At 35.2% G+C, this 21,261-nt stretch overlaps 1 long non-coding RNA gene and 1 pseudogene across 3 annotated transcripts in view; one reads left to right on the forward strand and one right to left on the reverse strand.

Annotated features, from left to right (window-relative positions):
- Positions 1-20,880, reverse strand: part of LOC148597736 (cadherin EGF LAG seven-pass G-type receptor 2-like) — a 29,878-nt pseudogene extending 8,998 nt beyond the window's left edge. The window contains exons 1-8 of the transcript XR_015918293.1: positions 19,650-20,880; positions 17,033-17,206; positions 16,126-16,277; positions 13,860-14,009; positions 13,025-13,150; positions 3,227-3,412; positions 2,166-2,359; positions 901-1,258 (exon numbers count right to left, since the gene is read on the reverse strand). The product of XR_015918293.1 is annotated as a cadherin EGF LAG seven-pass G-type receptor 2-like (transcript). The remainder of the gene's footprint in view (positions 1-900; positions 1,259-2,165; positions 2,360-3,226; positions 3,413-13,024; positions 13,151-13,859; positions 14,010-16,125; positions 16,278-17,032; positions 17,207-19,649) is intronic.
- Positions 2,242-10,634, forward strand: LOC148597737 (uncharacterized). 2 transcript variants are annotated; one of them, XR_015918295.1, is made up of 4 exons: positions 2,242-2,381; positions 7,945-8,016; positions 8,558-8,956; positions 10,542-10,634. It is a non-coding gene; the product is annotated as an uncharacterized LOC148597737 (long non-coding RNA). The 2 variants fall into 2 exon arrangements; XR_015918296.1 differs by having other exon boundaries at positions 8,860-8,956.
- Positions 20,881-21,261: the final 381 nt, after the last annotated feature.

The following is a 21,261-nucleotide window of genomic DNA, read 5'->3' on the forward strand; positions in this document are numbered from 1 at the left end:
CTCGCTTCGCGCCAAACATTTTGGAAAGTTGTTGTTCTTTATTTCTAGTACTATCCAACCAAACTTTTTAGCGTCACCTGGTGGAAAGAACTACTTTGATTCGCGTAAGACTACAATGCCGGCAAATTTTTTAGGAAGAAATTCTTCTTTCTGCATCCGAGATTATTTTTTTAGTGTAGCGGAAATGGCCGAGTAGTTCCGATTGCATTTTTTGCTGGTTTAGTCCTTAAATTTTGATACTAAAATTAACTTATAAGGAATGACTTTTATATCTTTTTGGTCTACTTGGAATAACCTCAGTACCCGTGGTGTATACATGAAAATAACCTGCCACGCAGGTGACCTGATGACGTCACAGTCGCATTACAAAATATGCTACGGAGAAGGAAGGTTATTTAGTGTGCACCACGGGGCCCGGCACTGAGGTTATTTCAAATCGACCGAAAAGATATAGAAGTTATTCCTTATAATTTAATCCTCTATCCTGTACCCAAACGACGCGGTGAAAAATTTTTGTGACGAACCGCCACATTCGACACAAACATACATCTACATGTATATTGGGGCCGGACAATTTTAGCATAGTGTTTACTTATGTGTGTATTGATGTGCATGTTCTGGCGTAACCAGTTTCAGGACTGAGTAATCTTATTTGATATTTTTTTTCCTTTCGAGAAGCAGATGAACTGACAACGAATATTTATATCATTGTACACTTAAAAACTCTCATGCATCAATCATCGCAGACGATACATGACTATACTCGAATTCACCTCAGCCAGTTCTCAGTTTTTTTACTCGAATAAACTTGTTACTTTTAAAAAACTGAAAACAGGCTGAGGTGAACTCGAGTATACATTTGTACACTGAACAATTCATTTTTCTCATTTTTGTTCTTACCATGATATCCCAGATCCCCGTCCGTCGCAGAAACCGTTCCTACGATAGTCCCGACGTCAGTGTAAGGCGACAAATTGTAAGAATAAAAGTTCTGGGTAAACGCTGGAGTGTTGTCATTAATTTCATAGATAAATACTTGTAGCATTGCAGTTGACGTCAATATTCCGTCGGTAACAGTTACGTCACATGTAAAGGTAGACGCTGAAGATGCGTCATCTCTATCGAAATTCACGGAGAGACTGACTTCTCCCGTGCCAGAATTTATGTTCAGTGAGGGACAACTGACTCCGTATGTTTTAGTGTCCCCAGTGTCGGGGTCAGTGACGCCATAGTTTGGTGTTCCAAGACTTGTACCAGCCTGAAATAGAATTTGTCAAGTTATATAAGCATTGATATTTAAGGTATGGGTTTCATTTTTTTATGGTAAGTTGAGAATTTCTTCAAATTCTGAGTTTTTCTCACAACTTTAATTTTAAGTGGTCAGATTGGTCGAAAGTCGAGTGGGGGGAGCCGAAGGACTTCAGGAAATATTGCTAAAATATTGCTATGAAACCGGGCACAGAAGACCTAATCATCACGTGCATGGCCTTATGATTGATTGATTGATTGATTGATTGATTGTTGGGATTTAACGCCCGAGCAGCAATATTTCAGCTATATTCAGGCGATGAACATGAAATGGATGATAAAATGAACATGAATGATGATGAAACGAAACAAGGGATGGGACACAAGGACAATAGGGACAAATTTTGGTTGCCACTAGAAAAAGGGGGGGGTTGGGTTGGGTCGGGCAATTTAGCCTCCTGTGGTGGAGCACAAAGGTTCCTACTCATATCGAGTACCACAGCAAGGTTCTTTAACGTGCGCGGAACGTGCCATCTTTCCCAATTACAGAATTAAATAAATTAAATACTTACGTGTGTCATATAATGTAGCAATGATAATTTTGCATGTATATGTATACATGTTACATAACTGTTGAATGAACATGATAGTGAATGTATAACATTAATTGAAATTCTACATTTAAAAAAAACTAGTTTATATTTTAAAAGGTTATATTTAAATGTATGATAATACAACTACAGGTTGATTCATGTATAAATGTACGTAACTTTGTACACTTCACGGCATACGGCACTTACATGTATACATGTGTACGTGTCAATCCTGAACGTTTATCTTACTTACATTGATGAATTTTACATTGACTTCCTGCCATTGCGCATCAGACAGATGACGTCATATATATGCATACTTACAGCGGCTTCGGGTCCACGCAACGAGTACATAGATTTGGAGAACACGGGAGCCTCGTTATCATTTACAATATTGATCGTCAAGGCTTTGGTGTCGGATGCCTCTCCATCAGACACTGTGACATTGGCGATTAAAGACGTTATAGCTAGACTGTCGTAATCGATATTCGTAGTCGTCGAAGTACTTATCAGGCCAGCTAAATAAAATATACAAAAACGGTAAGTCATGTATTAACAATCATCCGTAGTTTGCTTTGTTTGTGCGAAAATAGTTCGTGCGAAAATAAATTAATTTTCACTTTACCAAAGACTTTTTATACCCAGCCTCACGAAGTGGTGAGGTATTTTGTGATACCATCAGAAAAGTTGCTTGTACCCGGCGTTTTTCAAATGTAGTTTTAACAGTATTTTTCGTCATCCCTCTTTTTTCACCTTTATACGGCGCGGCGTTACAAAATATTCCATTTATGACCACTTTTAGTATTTGTCACGGGAAGCAAATGGAGGTTTTCCTACACTTACAGCGTCTACGAAAAAGGCTAATATGACTATTTTTGTCTGTTTAATAGTGCGGTTCATTAAAGGCTTGTTTGTTTTCTTTATCATGTATTGTTTTTAAAGGCATACAAGTACCAACACAACATGTACATCTAGTCTCAGTGTCTCAAAACAAGACTGCTAGTGGCTGATCCAGGGGGAGGATTCTCATTGTTGGAATGTATCCCTTAATTGGAATGTTTTGTTAATCGTGTGCAATGTTTTTTTTTAAATTAGACAAAATTAATTATAGTCTCCCCGGCCATTTTATTAGCTTTTGGGTGGAAATACCCGCTTTTTATAACTTAATTTCTCGATCTGCCTCTAACTGTTAAAAAACGAGAAAACGAGTTTTAAAATGAAATTACCATTAATTCAAAATACGTACTACATTCAAGAACGATCATTAATTTAGAAAGTTTATTCAGCAATGTAAGGGAGTGATCGACAAGTTAACAAAATGTAATGTATCATGTAAATTTGCACGAAATTCAAACAAAGCTCAATTAAAGTTTGATTAAATGTACTTTTTGAATTGATCCAGAAGAAGTTGACAAATGACGTCGGCTCGAATGTTGCCATATATGTCCACGTGTCTACATCCGGGTCTGATATCGTTACTTGGTAAACGGAAGAACCAAGTGGACTGTTTTCTTGCACAACCGGAATGAAAGTCTGTATGCTGCTATCGATAACTGGTGCTGTATTCAAGTCTATAGAAGAAAGTTACAAGTCGAACATTTAAAAAAAAAAAGATGCATGATTAAGAGCACATTGGGTGTCGCCTAAATATGTTTTGTACTATATGTTGATAAATATGTAATTTCATATTAACCTTGTTATAGGTGTAAAGTCTGTCATATTGGTCGAGGCGGTCGTGTTGGTCCCGAGGTATCGCCGAGGGCCAATACGGCTGTCGAGGCCAATATAATTGACCGAAACCTATAACAGGGCCAATATGAAATTACATATTTATTGACAATTTTATTAACCAACTCAACTAGATGATTTGTAGAACAGTTGTTTTCGTGTTTTACCAAGAACATGTACGTTTATTTGCATTAATCAGTCTTACACTGCATTAGCTGTCAAATTGGTTCAGTTTTGATTCCACTGAATTTTGCTGATTCATTGCGATATGTTTGTAGTAATGCAATTGAAGCAATAAATGGCGATAATACCTACAGAATATTGTGAAAACAAGGTTTTTTTTCAATTAGAGAAGAGCGATAGCTCTGATCTAATTATTTTTCGTCATCACTTCCGAAGATTGCCGACAGGACATTCACCTGGGTTAAACATACTTTAACCTTGGTGAAAAAAAAAAAACAATAACGAATACACGTGTCATTTCATCTATTTTTTTTTATTAGTTTTGAAATAAATAATGACCATATTTGAACCACATTATATCACAATACGTAAATTTCAAAATGATCCTTGCATTACATTCAAAGGTTTTTTCCTTTACGTCGGTCTTCCTTACCGTTGAATAACTACTTTCGCTTTGCAATCAGATTTATTATTAAATTAGCAACCCTTACAGCACTTGCGCGGATTAAGGTCACGAAAAGTCACATGCATACGAATATATCTAGGTCGATTTTTTTGTCTTGCAAGACGATAAATACACAGACACCTATTTCATGTATTTAGTGCGTTTTATTTGTGGATATCAAATGAAATTATACAAGAAAAGTACAATTTAGTAGAAATAATTCAAAGTTAAGGTATATTTCAGCAGAATTTTTTTACGAAAAGACAGCTTATGCAGCTTTAAATATCCTTTTTGTATAAAATTGAAGATTCTTTTGTGTTTCTGCAGCTTTTAGATTCGGGCATCAATTAAAATTCATAAATACCAATTCTAACTCAAAATGGCGGTCAAACAACCGGAAGTTATGGTGCGGTATTGGCCCTGGTTTGATCCATATTGGTCCCGTACAGATGCCCGGTTTGAATTCATACCAATTGTTCAGATTTTGACATATTTTAACGTATTTTGGGTAGTTGGTTAATAAAAAGCCATATAACTCTGGATCTATAATGATACGAGTTAAGTTTTTCACAATGTGTATATTTTTTTCTCTCGCTGGCTGTACATGTATGGACGGACTCAATGCGCCAGTTTTGCGTAGACACTAAAGGGTGTTAAAGGAATTTCAAGTATTTTTGTATTGATTCGCATCAATAGATTGGCTTTCACGTGGCAAATGATGAATAATTTGTCTTTAACGGCTTGCTATACAAACCGGGACGGTCTAAAACTAATTAACGATTACATCTACGTACTTTAAACTCAATAACGATCACATTTAGTGTAAACATATTTAATTTAGAAATTCAAATAATAGTATAATAACATAAATACAATGCAAGCAAAGGATTCGGAAACAAGCTTTAAGCTTTTATAAATCCGTTTCCTAGGTAAATATATGACAATTTTGTATAAATAGTGCATGCTCGTACTCTAATATTTACGAACAATTAAATAAAATATGATGAAAACTTAGATTTTTGGTATACAATATGGAATTGAAAATGAAGATGAAAAAAAGAGAGAAAATGACTTGCTGTGCAAAAGTACAGTGAATATTAGCTTTAAAATATACATAACAGTGAAGTAAATCTCTTACTTTTGATAATAAACAACTGCGTGGAGTTGAAAATTGCAATGTTTGATCATCATTCAGTTGGTTAGATCCAAAGATTAGAAGATTTGTATTGATATCAACAGGGATTTCAGCTAGCGAGGCTAGAAGTTCAGTTCTTAGAGTTCGATATTTTGAACAGTGGAATAGACAGTGATTAGTGGTTTCTATTCGCTACAAGTACAAGTAGGTGAATTGACAAGATTTTAAAAAAATAAATGGGAATTAAGGGCGCTAGAATGCAATGGCAGTTGTGAATGTAGTATTTGTCCTAAACTTGTACCGGTATAATAGTAAGCTGGTACTTTATCATTTTGACTATGGATTAGGCGCTTAAAGATTGCAGTAGAATCTACTGTCTTGACATTCACATCTAATTCGTTCCACAATTTTACTGTTGAAGGTAAAAAATAGTCTGCGTAAAGATTAGTGCGAGTAAAAATGTTAGCGATATTATTTGTTTGTCTAGTATTATGATCGTGGCGATTTGCAATTGTATCAGGGACAAGATCTGATAGGTAATTGGGTGTTTTTGTTATTTAAAATTTTATGGAAAAGAACAAGTTTATGAATTTTACGTCCAGAGGCCAAAGTTTCCCATTTAGTTTCTTCATAAAGTTTTTGTAAAGAAGTGTCCCATCAATTACAATTCTTGCTGCATCAATTTGAACATTTTCTGACTTATCTATCAAAGTTGGATTTTGAGTATCCCAAATGATTGCGGCATATTCTAAAGTGGGTCGAATGAAAGGCATACATAACTTTCCCAAAGTAAATTTATCAAGAATCATTCTACATTTCCTTAGAACATTTAATCGGTTATATGCTTTTTTGATAATGTAATCGGTATGATCATGCCAAGAGCCATTGTTCGAAATCATTAGACCAAGACGCTTATGATTGTCTACAGACTGAATAGGCTGATTATTCAAATATAACGTGGGGTGAACATGTTGTTTTTTTTCCCGAGAAATAGAAATAGTCTCTGTTTTTCTGGCGTTGAAGTTTATTAACCATTGTTTAGACCATTTATGAATTTTATATAAGTCGTCATTAAGTATGGAGGCTGTGTCGTTAGGGGAATCGACTACCAGGAAGTATGGAGGTTGTGTCGTTAGGGGAATCGACTACCAGGAAGTATGGAGGCTGTGTCGTTAGGGGAATCGACTACCAGGAAGTATGGGGGTTGTGTCGTTAGGGGAATCGACTACCAGGAAGTATGGAGGCTGTGTCGTTAGGGGAATCGACTACCAGGAAGAGACTGGTATCATCCGCAAATAATCTGATGTTTGCTTTTATATCAGTTACTATATCATTGATAAATAAGATAAATAACAGGGGACCAAGAATTACAGAACCCGGAGGAACTCCAGCGTCAATGGTAACCATTCCGAAGAACCATTTACGACTACCCTTTGAGACCTTCCCTCTAGATAATTTGTTTAACCAATTTAGAAGATTACCCTCAATTCCAGCCTGTTTTAATTTAAATAATAAACCCTCATGCCAGACCCTCTCGAAAGCTTTGCTAATTTCGCAGAAGATCACTCTAATTTCTTTGCCGCTGTCTAATGCTTGTCCACATTCGTTGGTCATGCTTACTAATTAACCGCGGAGTCTCCTTTGGTAAAACCCGATTGTTTATTAGTTATGATATTATTCTCAAGTAAATGATTATGTACATGTTTATAAACACAGCGCCCCGTGACCTTAGAAATTACACTTAAGAGTGAAATAGGACGATAATTTTTAACATCATTGGAATTATTACTTTTAAATATGGGGGTAAAATTAGCCCTTTTCCATTTGTTAGGATATACTGCATTTTCTAGTGATAAATTAAAGTCTACACAATGGATATTTCAAGATTCCAGCTGATACGGCTAATCATATCTGGGCCAGATGACTTCGACGGATTTAATATTTTAAGAACATCTTCTACTTCTGATTCCTGAAGAACTAAGTGGTCTAAATTGTTATTAAATAAATACGAATTAGAATTAGGAAGCTGAGCCTCAGTTTCATCAACGTTGGCCTGTGAAACAAAATATTTATTAAAGTCGTTCGCTTTGGCGCATTCGTCAAAGATAAGATTATCACTGACTAAAAGCGGGAGAATGCTATTTTCATCATCTTTAATCCCTGTCAACTGTTTTGCAATTTTCCACCAATTAGTAGTCGAACAATTTTCATTAACAAGCTTTTTTATTATATCATTGTAATCATCTCTTGCTTTACGTATAGGGCATTCGTATTATGTATTAGGAAATACATCGGTTCGTATTTTCCTAAATCTATCCCAGTGCGCAGGTGTATTGAGACATATAACTTTAGTATGTAGACTATTTTTTACTCCTAATTTCTCGACGAATATGAGCTGATAACCAACGAGGACCTCCCTTACGAAATGTCACTATTCTACTTGGTATAGATTTATCAGCAGCAAGTTAAATTAATTCGGTTATCTTATCCGTTATTACTATGAAATATTTGATCCCAATTACTTTCAGATAATAATCTATTGAATTCATTATAATCACCCCGGTCATATATCCATACTTTTCTTTTAAATGATGTGCTTTTTGATTTTGAAGCATTCACACCAATAACTGGGCAGTGATAAGGACCAATAACTGGGCAGTGATAAAGATTTTGATCTAAAAGAGGTAGGCCTACACCGGTATATAATCAGCTGTTGGCATGGTTAGTAATACACGACGACGACATTTCAGTGAAGTGAGTTGGTTCATCTATCGATTGAAGAAGACTGAACTGGGTCAACAATTATTTAACCTTCCTACATTTATTATCAAGTTAATTATCATTAAAATCCCCGTTAATTAATATGTAATCAGGATGATTGTCATTTTCAAGTCAGCCCATGTATCCTGGTTACTATTAGGGGGAATGTTGAATGTACCATACAGTATTTTTTATTGTTAATTTTCAGTTGGATCCAGATACACTTTAAATTATTCAACTCTAGGTCGACTGCATGTAAACTCTCCTTTACATTGACAATAACCCCTCCACCCAATTTCTCCGGACCACGATCTTTACGATTGAGAGTTATTATTATTTAACCAAGTTTCCGAAAAAGAAAGAATATCAAAATCTTCATACTCTGCGGCAGTAAGTTTTAGTTTAGGTAATAAACTTTGGACAATTAAATGTAGGAATGAAACAGACTTATTAAACTTTTCACAGGGGGAGTACGTAACTAACTGATGATAGATCACTTCGATTCAATTGACAATCAAAAGTTGAACCAGGATTTGAGTCTACACAACCTATGTGCAATAATATTCAGAGAACATAGCATCAAAACATTTAAACATATACAAATCAATTAATGACTGTTTGTCTATACTATGTTCATGTTACAATTGTTCGTTGTATAATTTTCTTGTAAAATGCGCTTGGGAGTATCAACCAATGGAGTATTATTCAATACAAAGTATAAAAATACCATTAATCTAAAACCAACTATCTTGTCTTTGGATGAAAAGTTGCCGAAGTTGTCGGAGCACGGAATTTGGGTTCAAGTGAATCTATCTGAAGGGTTCAAGGTAACGTCATCTTTAGCCTTCCAATACAGTTTTTCAAGTAAGTTATATAATTACACTGAATTAAGATTCAAATTGCTCTATGAGAATATTTTACGTTCATCTTAAGTTAGTTTAGAATCTATAAATAACTGAGGCAAGAACAAAAACTTTAAACGCTAAAAAGTGAAATGTCTAATAAATACCTCGTTTAGGTAATAAACTTTGGACAATTACCTTATTTTTCCAAAAAAGATGGTACACCTAGATACAAACATATAGTTCTTGGTAGAGATTCCTCATACTTTGTAAGAAATAATTCCAAATCATCTTCTAAATATACAGAGGAAGATGTTTACAAAATGCTGGAATTTTTAATCGACAACATATTTGTCCAGTGTGGTGGACGTGTTTTTCAACAAACGGTCGGCATTCCAATGGGAACAAATTGTGCTCCTTTACTTGCTGACCTATTTCTCCACTCTTATGAGGCTGACTTATAGCTGATTTGATCAGAAAGAAAGAATATCGTTTGGCTAGATCCTTCAATCTCAGTTTCCGCTATATAAATGAAGTATTATCTTTGAACAATCCTGATTTCGGGGATTTGATACATCGCATCTACCCAAAAGAACTTGAGATAAAGGATATTACAGACACTATGAAGTCAGCCTCATATCTTGACCTACAATCAGAAATCGATGGTAGAGGAAAACTTTTGACCAAACTTTACGACAAACGTGATGACTTTTCATTCAGAATTGTCAACTTTCCTTTCATCTGTGGCAACATACCTTCGACTCCTGCGTATGGAGTGTTCATATCACAACTCGTATGTAATAGGCTTCTGGAACAGGGTTATGTTGCTACAAGATTGAAGTCATCACTGCAGAAGTTTTATGTTCGTCATCGTGAACTCGTGGATCGTTATGATGTATCCATCAGCACCATGAAAACTGATTTATTCAACGGGTCATAGTTTACCTTTCCTCGTTTGTCTACTCCGGACTTGACTTGTTATGAGCATCTCGGTGGGTGTTTCTAGAAAAGCAGAGGACGCTTACCCTACCGGTGCACCTGGTCCATGCTCCCAGTTTTCAGTGGAGTCCGAGTTGCTCATTTACTTTTGTTACTTTGTATGTATGATTTTAGTTACTTTGTTTTTTGTTGTGTATGTCTGTTTTCCATGTCTGGCCTTTGTCCCTGGATTACATTCTTTTGATTACCGCTATAACCTTGGTTCCATTGAATACTCCTTCGTGACAGTGAACTGTCTCCGATACGGTAGAGTAATTACAAATACTATCGGGAATATATAGTAGGGTTGTAGTAGGCGTAAAAAATTCCAGAGTTATCACGTGATTACTGAGGCAAGAACATATATGCAAGTACGGTCGATCGCGGAAGAATTTTCCCGCTTTATTTGAACACGGTTGAATTATGAGTGATTAGTCTAACGAGGTATAAAAGCAGTGTGCATGATTTTAATCACATCGAGTAGGCCGGTGACCTAGGTCTGTGTAGGTACACGTTGTACCAAGAAGCCATTACTGAATTTATATTTCTTTTGATTGTATATTTGTATTATGATTTTGTATTTAGTGGTCCTTTTCTGTCCCTTACGATTGTTTTTTTTTCTTTTGTAGATTGAGTTGCCTGCAGTTTGGGCATGAACTGTTTATAAATCTTGATACATAATAAATTTAATAAAATCGGTCACTGTGCCTGATGGAACCTTCATAGTATTGTTTATTTATTAGTATTTAAGGCATATATGGATCACTTGCGGTGTAATTTGGAAAATTACTAGCATGGAGTACTTAAATATTTTATTAACGTTTAAACGAAGTTTATGACATAATAAATAAAACTTATAACACAAAAAGTAAAATGTCTAATAAATACCACGTGACAGTGAACTGTCTCCGATACGGTAGAGTAATTACAAATACTGTCAGGGCATATATAGTAGGATTGTAGAAGGCGTGAAAATTTCAGAGTTATCACGTGAGATACGGTAGAGCAATTCTATTTACTATCATGACTTGGACTTTGAAATTAAAGTAAACAAACAAATTAGTTAACATAAAAATATAAACATGTATAGTTATAAGATCGTTAAAGTGTTATTGAGGTGATTCCATCATACATCTTTTTGATCCATGCCTATTCTATAAATCTACTGAGGGATAGTTCACTTGTGACGATAGAAATACGATCTTTCCGATTTTTTATCAAGATGTTTCCGTCGGCAGTCCAAGTATGTTTTACATGTCCTGCAGTTTTCAGTTGCCGTGCCATAAATGCTAAGGTGTTTCTGGTCTTCATTAGGTCTTCATGTATGTTCACCATAGCATAATTTGAACTATCCTTTAAATGTTTTGTACATTTTAGGATCCTCGTTTTCACAAGAGGGTCTTTCACACGAACAATAATCTGCCTCGGTTGAAGTTTCCGCCCATTTTCGTTTACTCTTTTTGGATTGCTTACCCTATGTGACCGAATAATATCTGACTATTTGATAGTATACGTCAATTTCATCTACTATCTTCGTGACGATATCGGTTGTATCTTCACCAGGGATTTCCTCAATTCCACCAAACCTCATCAAGTCCCGCCTACCATACTGTTCCAGAGAATCTGAGCAAAGCATTTTCAGCTTTCAGATTTTTCATTCCATTTGAAAGGGATTGGAAGGCTCCTTGAACTGTTTTTTCTATTTCAACCTTAAAGACTGTCTGTATGGTAGAATGTATCTCCTCCCTCAAAATAACTCTAAGTTGTAGTACAATACTGTTTATATCAGCTGGTTGTAGAGAGAAGGATGGTTGTAGTAGTGGTGGTGTAGAGGAGGGTATACTATGCTGAGGAGGGTGGTGTAGAGGAGGGTATACTATGCTGAGGAGGGTTAGGATTAATTGGCGAATGTTGAATGTAGTACTGGATTCTGGGGTCTGCATATCCATGATGTGGACCTGAGTTCAATGTACAGCTATCAATACGAGATGGAGACGACGACATATTGTTTTTTTTTTTATTTGGCCCTCTCTGTAAGGAGATGGTTTGGCCCTCTCTGTCAGGAGATGGTTTGCTGTATCTACGGTATCGGCCGAAGGATTAATTTGGTGTATTGGATTCATATAGAACATGAAGTACAAAAAGCTCAATGTTGATGTTGATGTCATGTAATGTAAATGTCTAGTACCCGAAACGTATTGTTTACACACACATACATCTGAGAACAGCTCACTCATTGTTATCCCACAATAATCGTTAGTTGATGTAAGATCTTCATACTTTAAATACACATTAAAGTTTTATAATTTATATAGTCACTTGGAAGGCAAAACTTCACATGAACCCATTTCCCACAGAAAATTCCTTATATTTCCATTATATATCCGTTATTTTTCAAGAAATGTAGCAGAATAATATTTTGTCGTCCATACTTTACGAGCATGCGCCCTAAGTAACGATTACATATATGTTCTTTTAACTCAATAATGATTACATTTCGGTTCATATGGTGGGAAATGTAATTCAAAATGCATACTGAAATACTAAAAGTACTGTACATATATCACTTGAGAGGTTACTCCTTGAAACACGTGTGCCGCAGTACAGCATATCGAAAGCAATGTACATAATTGGTATTTTTTTTTTGTATTTGATACTTTATATACATTACTAAACTGTTGACCAAATACTATGAAATATAACAGATGATTTACACAGCATTTATCATTACCCTTTCTGACACATGTAAAATTTCAGATGATTAAGAGGGTATTTATCGACGGAATAGAGAGGGAAGTACATGGACAGTGCCAGGAACACACCGTCCACATAAACAAACGAAAATAAACAAAAAAGAGAAGGGCCAAATTGTATTGTACAACACAAAGAATTAAAGCAAAAAATCAAAGAGAGAAACGAACTGCACGAGATTCTTTATTCTAAATGGGCGTGAACACATACATGTGCTTCTGAAGGATGATCCATTTTTCCCTCCTTGCAGGACACCCGCAATTAAGGTAAAAAAGAAGAATCCACATGTCTACTTCAGATGGGGTGGTTCGAGGATCATAATAACAAGATTGAGACCACCATACATTTACATAGATATTACCTGTGACTGTGATGGTCAGGTCGTAAGGTCCGATTTGATTGCTTCGTTCATCAGCAATTGTAATCTCCAAGCTGTAGGTCGACACCGAGTAGGCGTTGAATTCATTGGTAACCATTACGTCACCAGCTTTTTAAATAAACAAAATGGTGACTTTAATTCAAATTACCTTCATTGGCAAATACAATGATCAAAATGTAGTATCAGGCGCGGATTCGTATGGAAGCAGACTTGACATAGCCCCCCCTCCCCTACCACCCTGTCTGAAAAATATTTTGTTTCCATCTATTTTTGCTACCCTAACCTGAATACCTGGATTCACCCATGGTTATCTGAATCAAGGAAGACAAGTTAGTGAACGCGATGTCCTGAATAGGGAGGTTTTTCCCTACTCCAACCGATCCAATTATATTCACAGTATAGAAAAAAATATGGAATATTTTTTTCTGAAAACTGCTGCATGTAATTTCAGACACATCTTATGAAATTTATCGTAAGAAAGACATCTATATCCCAAAAACCCTGAGTTGTTGTATAAGTTACATGTGTATGTACTTTAAATTTTCCATCTGTATTTGACAGAAGAGAAAATCACGTCTTCACATCCAGTGCACGTATTTTTGTAATGAAAAATTTTCCGAACGAAATATGGCATACATAAACTTCAGTGGTTACTTAAGGTATTCGTATACTAATATTAAGCGTACTTTTATCAAAATGTATCGTCTCATACAATATGCAATAAAATTGTATAACTGTCAAAAGTAAAAAAACGAGATTAACAATATAACTCTGTAGAGAGACTTCTCCGTTACATTAGTGCTGTGAATAAACATACAATTAAAGATCTGGAACGGACATGTAGAAATTACATTAACGATCTTGCACATCATACTGAAGGTCAACTGATCATTGTCTGGGTCAGAAGCTAGAACGGAGAACACCACCATTCCAGTTGTCGTCGTCGTAGTAGATATTGATGTATAGTCTGTGAAAAAAAAAATCATTCATGGAAAGGGAAGCTACTCAAAAAAAAAAAAAAAAACACTAACTATATAATTTTTCCTAACAGATTGTCGCTTAGTTTACTCATCACTAGCAGGCACGCAAAGTTAAATCAATGTTGAATTTAAGTTTAACTAAGGCGCTGAGACGTTGATACACATTGTTTCAACATTGATTTAACGTTGGCTTTTCAACGTTGAAATCCCAACGTTGGTTCAACGTTGAATATATGTTGCATTGAATTGTTTACATTGAAACAACGTTAAACACAACAGCTTAGTGAAACTACACTCTTTAAAAGCTTCGCACTGCTGTAGTACTTTGTTTTCCGTTATATACATTTATAATACATGTATATTACCGGAAAATTTCAAATTTATTTGACGAGCTTTAGGAACAGTCAGATCGTGAGGGTTTCCCGAGCTAATATGACTGTTTTGGTGCGAGTACAAATAAATATATTGATATTTTCGGCAATGTCATGTAGTGTTTTTTCTGTAACCACATTTTCTAAATAAACATGCGAAGTTTGCCCAAAATAACTGATTTTTTCAGCAATTTTTTGATCGCAGCAGTCGACGCGTGCACCTTTAAACGTGTTACATGTACATGTTTCCTGTTTTCGACGTTGCTTATCACTGAAAAGGTAACCAGGAGACATTATTATGCAGTGGCGGAATAAAGCTTTGCGTTATTTTACGCCCTTTAATTGCACCGTAGGAAGACTAGTTGAAGGAAAAATTGACATATTAAATCAATTTAGAGTAACTGAAGTTAACAAAACGTGCTGTTTGATCCATCATCACACCAACCAGGAGCAGATCTAAGACTTCGATCACGTTAGGAGCATCAAAGCAACGAGCCAAAAACAATTGGAGGTAGAATATGTGAAAAATCCAGATTTCATGTAAACTAATGTTGTTTCCATGTCTTAAGGGGACGTACGCCCGGCACACCCACCTTGGATCACCAACGTACGTTTACCAATTTGGAGTCAAATCGAAATCGGGAAGAAGTATAGCAGATCAAAAGACATTGACTTCTTATATGTACATTGTGTATAAGAAAACAAAGATAAAGTGTCTGTTTAAGAGCTAGTTTCGTAAATAAATAAAACCATGTTCCGAGGATCGAAATATAATAAATATTTCAAACGGAAATTTCAAAAGTTACCAAAGAGTGCATCTTTTTTTTTTTGTAAGACTTGAAGAAGCCCGACTTGCTACTCATGGAAAACAAAAATCTGCAAGAACGATTTACACGTAGATGCTACTCTTTGCATAGAACATTAAGAATCGGTTATTAACAATTTCGGAAATTTAAAATTCTACACAGGCGCATATGATTTTTTATATTGATCGATTGGTGTTTAACTCCCAAGCAGCATTATTTCAGCTATGAACATGAAATGGATGATAAAATGAGCATAAAATGATGATGAAATGATAAATGGGATGGGAAACAAGGATATGGGGTCGACGAATTCCGATGTGAGAGGTGGGTAGGGTCTGGCAATTTAGCCAGCTGTAGCGAAGCTGAGGCTGCTTCTCTTGTCGAATACCACAGCATGGTCCTCTACCGCGCGAGTAATGATGCATTTTTTCCAACACGGTGCACTACTATGGTTAGTAAAGTTTACCGTAGTATGGCCTGACAACACCAGAATGTAGCATGCCAAGAATACACCAACTCAACTACCTGGGGTACACAACCCATTTACTCTGTGGACAGAGCGCCCGTCCCCCGGCCAGGGTTCTGAGCGCTTTTAAGTCACCATTTACGACTGCTGCAGGAATGTTCTTATAATACCCGGACTTGCACGGGGCTTAGTTTTATACTATCTATATAACAATGAGCGGGACCCAACCACTCATGCTTGTGCATACACATGTCGAGGTACATCATACATTGTAAGACTGCGGTGGTGCATGTACCTGTTTTTTTTTTGTTTTTTGGTATTCGATCAAATCTATTTTTTTTCCGAAGACGTTGAACCTGTTTTATCATCATCTACTAAAATAGTTTTTTAAATGTTCTTATAACTGGCTTAACAAAACAGGGTATTAGTACTGTGTTTTACTACACAATGATTGGCTTACTGTTAAGATTTGATACTGTGGGTGCTTTATTCTTCTCGAGGTTTACAGTAAATGTTTCCACCACCGTACTGACGCCATCTGTACATTTAAATTGTAGGAAGCCTGTGTGTCAAAACTCAGCACGGGTACTGCTTTAAGGTATACACCGTATTCTGAAATAATTATAATTGCTTTATTCTAATTATGGTCACATAGGAAGAAGAGGGCCAAAGCCATTCGATTCAGCTACCACAAACATGTACATTTTGTTCAAACAATATAGTCATTTTTATTATTCATATGCATTGGAGTATTTATCGCTATGACGTCATATATATGCTCTGAAGGAATATTTGTGTGTAGGAGAAGTACTTTTTAAAGGTAAACAAGAAAGTGGGGGAAATCATTCGGCAAAACAAGAAGTAACTCCGGAAACACCAAATTTAACAAACGCACAATACAAAGGAAACAAAAGGACAAAGAAAAACGAACGCACCGAACCCAAATATAACCATGAGTGAAAAGAGTGAGAAGTTCCTGCATGTTTTCAATAAATTAAAGCACTAGAGAGGAGAAAAACAATCTACGACCGCTGGGAGTAAAGCTGATCATTATAGAAAAAACATGCATAGATATTATATTTGATATAACTTTACGGGACATCTGCGCAGAATAATTTTGATTTCTTCTTGTGAAATTTTTAAATCGCCATCTACCTGATTGTTTAGAAACGTTTTCATTTAAAAGTTCATCTAACATGTAACTTACATGTATTTCAACTGACAGAACAAATAATGAATTATCTGTATTCTCAGATAACGAATTTTTGAAGCGGTAGAGACCTGTGAATTATACAGATTTCGACTCATTTTAAGCAAAATCTGTTGTAACTGTATCTAAAGTGTCCCTAAATTTGTTCTCTACTTACTTCCAGACGATGGATCAAGTTTCACCCAAAAGTTAGTTTCGGATGGGTTCAGGTCACATGATTCTGAACTTCCGGTAACCCCTGTCAGAGTCATTGACGTCAGCAAGGTTTCATTTGTAGCGTCTTCAGATACAGTTGTGGCAGACAGACCACCTGTAAACGTTATGGCTAGTCCTGAAAAATTGGAAATAAAATTAAATTTAGAAAAAAGGCCAGTAAAACTATGGCGACTGATTTTTCAATTCTGAAGGGGGTTGACTTGATCAATTGGATAAAATTTTAAAAAACAGTTTAAACAGTTTCAGGATTGCAAATGAAAAGACATGTCAGAAGTACAAATACTAAAGACATGAAGTAAATCCGAAACTTCGGAGCTGCTTTTCCCCTCTATCGGTCAAAATTCAAGAAATACTTGACATGTACACGTACATGCAAACTTAAACATGTGTATCTATACCCGATGACGAATACTTACCGATACCGAAAAAATAAAACTATCACAATGTTTGCAATTAACTGAGCATTGTAAAAATAATATAATTATTGTCTCCCTTTGTTGAAAAGAAAAAAAAAGTTTTAGAAAATTCCATATTTATGTCCTCGATTTAAAGTTATCACGGTTAATGAATAATTCCTCTTTTCAGACAACCGACCGAAACCTTTGCGTCTCGGTCCACTCGAAGCAACTTTCCGCGTTTTTGTTTAAAAAAATGGACGATTCTCACGAGTGATGCTTGAAACCATGTTATCATTCGCATGTCATTGGAATAATCGATTGTATCTCAAATAATTTACTACATATGCATTGCATATATATTGCTAGCAATTATGACCATATCAATTTGTGTTTTTTTTTAATTCATGCATTACTCATAACGACTAACAGTACATGTACATGTGTACGTTCGTATGCAATAGCTAATGGGAAAGATTACATTGCCCATAGATTGATAGATTCCAATTTGTATACAAGTATGGATTCAGACACTTTGAAAAGGAGGGGTGCAAGCTAGGATTCCTCAGAATAAAAGGTGCTTGGACATTACAGTATTTACCAATAAATTTTCCAATAAAAAGGAGGGATGCCAATGTACACCCTGCATCCCCGGGTCAGCCATTGTGTATAATTATGGGGAAATTTATTCACTAGTTGCTACAACTCCTTGAGACATACGATACCTAAACGCACGCTAAACGCTCACCAAATGTACAATAAACGAACGCTTCTATCGTGCGTTTAAACGAACGCCCCTATCGTGCGTTTAAACGCACAATAAACGAACGCTCCCAGCCTGCGTTCAAACGCACGATAAATGAACGCTCCCAGCGTGCGTTTAAACGCGCGATAGATGAACGCTCACAGTGCGTGTTTTACGCACGAGACGAACGATGAAAATTGATAATATTTACAAATAATGACGAAAGAAAAAGTAGAAAATAGAATTAATGAAAATATATAAATTAACAAAAAAAATAATAAAATAAATAAATAACAGTTGAACCAAGGAAATAATCAAAGTATAAAAATAAACAAAAGCTTCTATCGTGCGTTTAAACGAACGCTCCTGTCGTGCGTTCACACTGCGTTTAAACGAACGCAAAACGATGCATGAACGCTAAAATGAGAAACGTGAACGTTTCAAGGAGTGTAAATGTTCTTCCACGGTGTTGTATGGACACAAGAAAAGCTTGATAATATGATGAAGGTGAAACCTTTTAACGCTCCCGAGGAAACATTAATGAAAAAAACAACTTTGATAATTTTTGTCAGCTCTGATTTGATGATTTAAACGTTTTATTCAATAAATAAATTGAATCGGATTGGATAACAGGCAAGGCCTAGATATATCCTCTCCAGACAAGGCAACTTATACAACATGCAGATAGAAGATATTCACACGACTAAAAATGAGTGCATTGATTGATAGTGATTATATTCAAGCACTTTTGTACTTTTGTAAAAAATAATAATAGTAATTATCTGTGCAATTTAAATTATAATGCATAACTTTTCCATTATCTTCAAATTAAACTCCTTTTTTTTTCTTTTTTTTTATTTTAGAATATTATCAATATACATTTTTGTAAACATTGATGGATAAAGTTCAAAGATTGAAAAGTTATTAACTCGATCTTGACAAAAGAGGTATTTTCATGCACCAATCCCTTCATTAAGGAAGACGGAATCGATTTGAAATGCTTTTTAAATCTAGCTAGCAATAATTAAATTAAGGTGCATGATAAATATATCATTTATAATCATAAATGCTGATGAATAGATCAATAAATTATTATTTTTTTTAAATCAATATTTTATGAAAAATTTAATGTCAGTCAGCAATATAATGTTAAGGTCTAAGCAGACAGACTGCAGTGACCTCCTGTGGTGAGCATAATAATTGCAAGATAACAAGAAATGATGATTATCTTCAATGTGGTTCCTACAGCGTGGACAGTTTTGGTTATCAGTCAAGTGATGAAGATTCCTTGCTTCATTCCTCAAGCTCTGATTTGATATGCTATACTTATAACCTTCATTTATTGTAAAGTTCACGGTGCTATTAAAATTTCAATGTTAATTTCGTGAAATCGATGCAGAATGTGACTTTGTACTTACCAAAAGATGTTGAAATTGAAAATCCCAAGAAAACCCATAAATATATGATCAATCTCATGCTAGATATTTTTATTAAATACTGGGTACATTTAGACTTTTCTGCTTTAGGAAAGTACGTACGTAAGAAATTGATTTTAACATAGAAAAGAATACAATGACTTTATTGTATATGTTCTAAACAAACAAATCATTTGTATAAATCTGAAATTTCTAAAATGTTAAATGTTTCTTCTGTGGCACGCATTTGTTCGAATAATAAATTTACGTTATATGTTGTGAAGTGTCAACATTTGAATCCGAAGACAAAAATTGAAAGAGTTTTACTGATTTTATTTGTCAAGTTAATACAAAAAGACAGTGGAGTTGACTTGTTTGTACCTTATACGAATTTTGCGGCTTTATGACCTTTAAATCAATCTTTAATTTGTATAATTTTGATGTTTCATTGATTCTTTTTGGCAACTTCTATATTTTCCTTTGAAAAGTAATTTCTTTATACACGATACGTCATTGCGAAGACATATTATGGACCTCTGTGGTAGGAATTGACAGTTTTCTCGTCAAAAATTTTTGCCCCGAAATTTTGGGCTCATATTTCTATTTTTTTTTTTAAATTTTATTCATATTTTATTTGTATTTAGATTCTTTCTACCTTTTAAACGTGGTTATTATTCACTAATTCATTATTCATATTTAGGACCGACTCCTTAGACAAGTAAATACCCCCATTTAACATTAATATGAGGCAGGTGTAACGAAGTTGAATATATTGATGATAATTATTTTTTACGTCTCTTATAGCTTTATATCAACTAAGATTAATTTTTCAGACTCAGTCTGTTGTTTAAGATACGAAACTACAAAAAATATCCTTTCCAGGGTACGGTTTAATCGGGTTTTACGATTATTCAGGATTAGGTTTAAGTAGGTTTTCGGATTATGAAAGGTTCGATTTAGACAAGATTTTGGATTATGCAGGGTTTGATTTAGACAGGTTTTCGGATTACGCAGGGTTCGATTTAGACAAGATTTTGGATTATACAGGGTTCGATTTAGACAGGTTTTTGGATTATGCAGGGTACAATTTAGACAGGTTTTGGGATTATTCTGGGTTCGGTTTAGCCAGATTCACTGCAATACTGCACGTGTACGTTTGTATATATTTCACAAATTTTAGTATTTCATGGCAACGCAATGTATTTATGAGAACCAAGAATTCAAGGGTGATTAATGATTTTAAAAAAAAAACAAGCGATTTTGGGTTGGAATTAAACAACAAGAACAATTGGTCAATTGATTCTGTTTTAGATTCGAATTGGACACGGCGATAGATTATACAGGAAGTATAATGTAGGGATCAAAAGTACATGTATATAGTAAAGAATAATCAAGGGAACCAAGGTTATAGCGGTAATCAAAAGAATGTAATCCAGGGACAAAGACCAGACATGGAAAACAGACATACACAACAAAGAACATAAAGTAACTAAAATCATACATACAAAGTAACAAAAGTAAATGAGCAACTCGGACTCCACTAAAAACTGGGAGCATGGCCAGGTGCACCGGTAGGGTAAGCGTCCTCTGCTTTTCTAGAAACACCCGCCGAGTT

Source organism: Perna viridis, chromosome 14, assembly GCF_037379345.1.
Source record: "Perna viridis isolate PV_CMFRI_1.1 ecotype Kerala chromosome 14, ASM3737934v1, whole genome shotgun sequence".
NCBI lineage: Eukaryota > Metazoa > Mollusca > Bivalvia > Mytilida > Mytilidae > Perna > Perna viridis.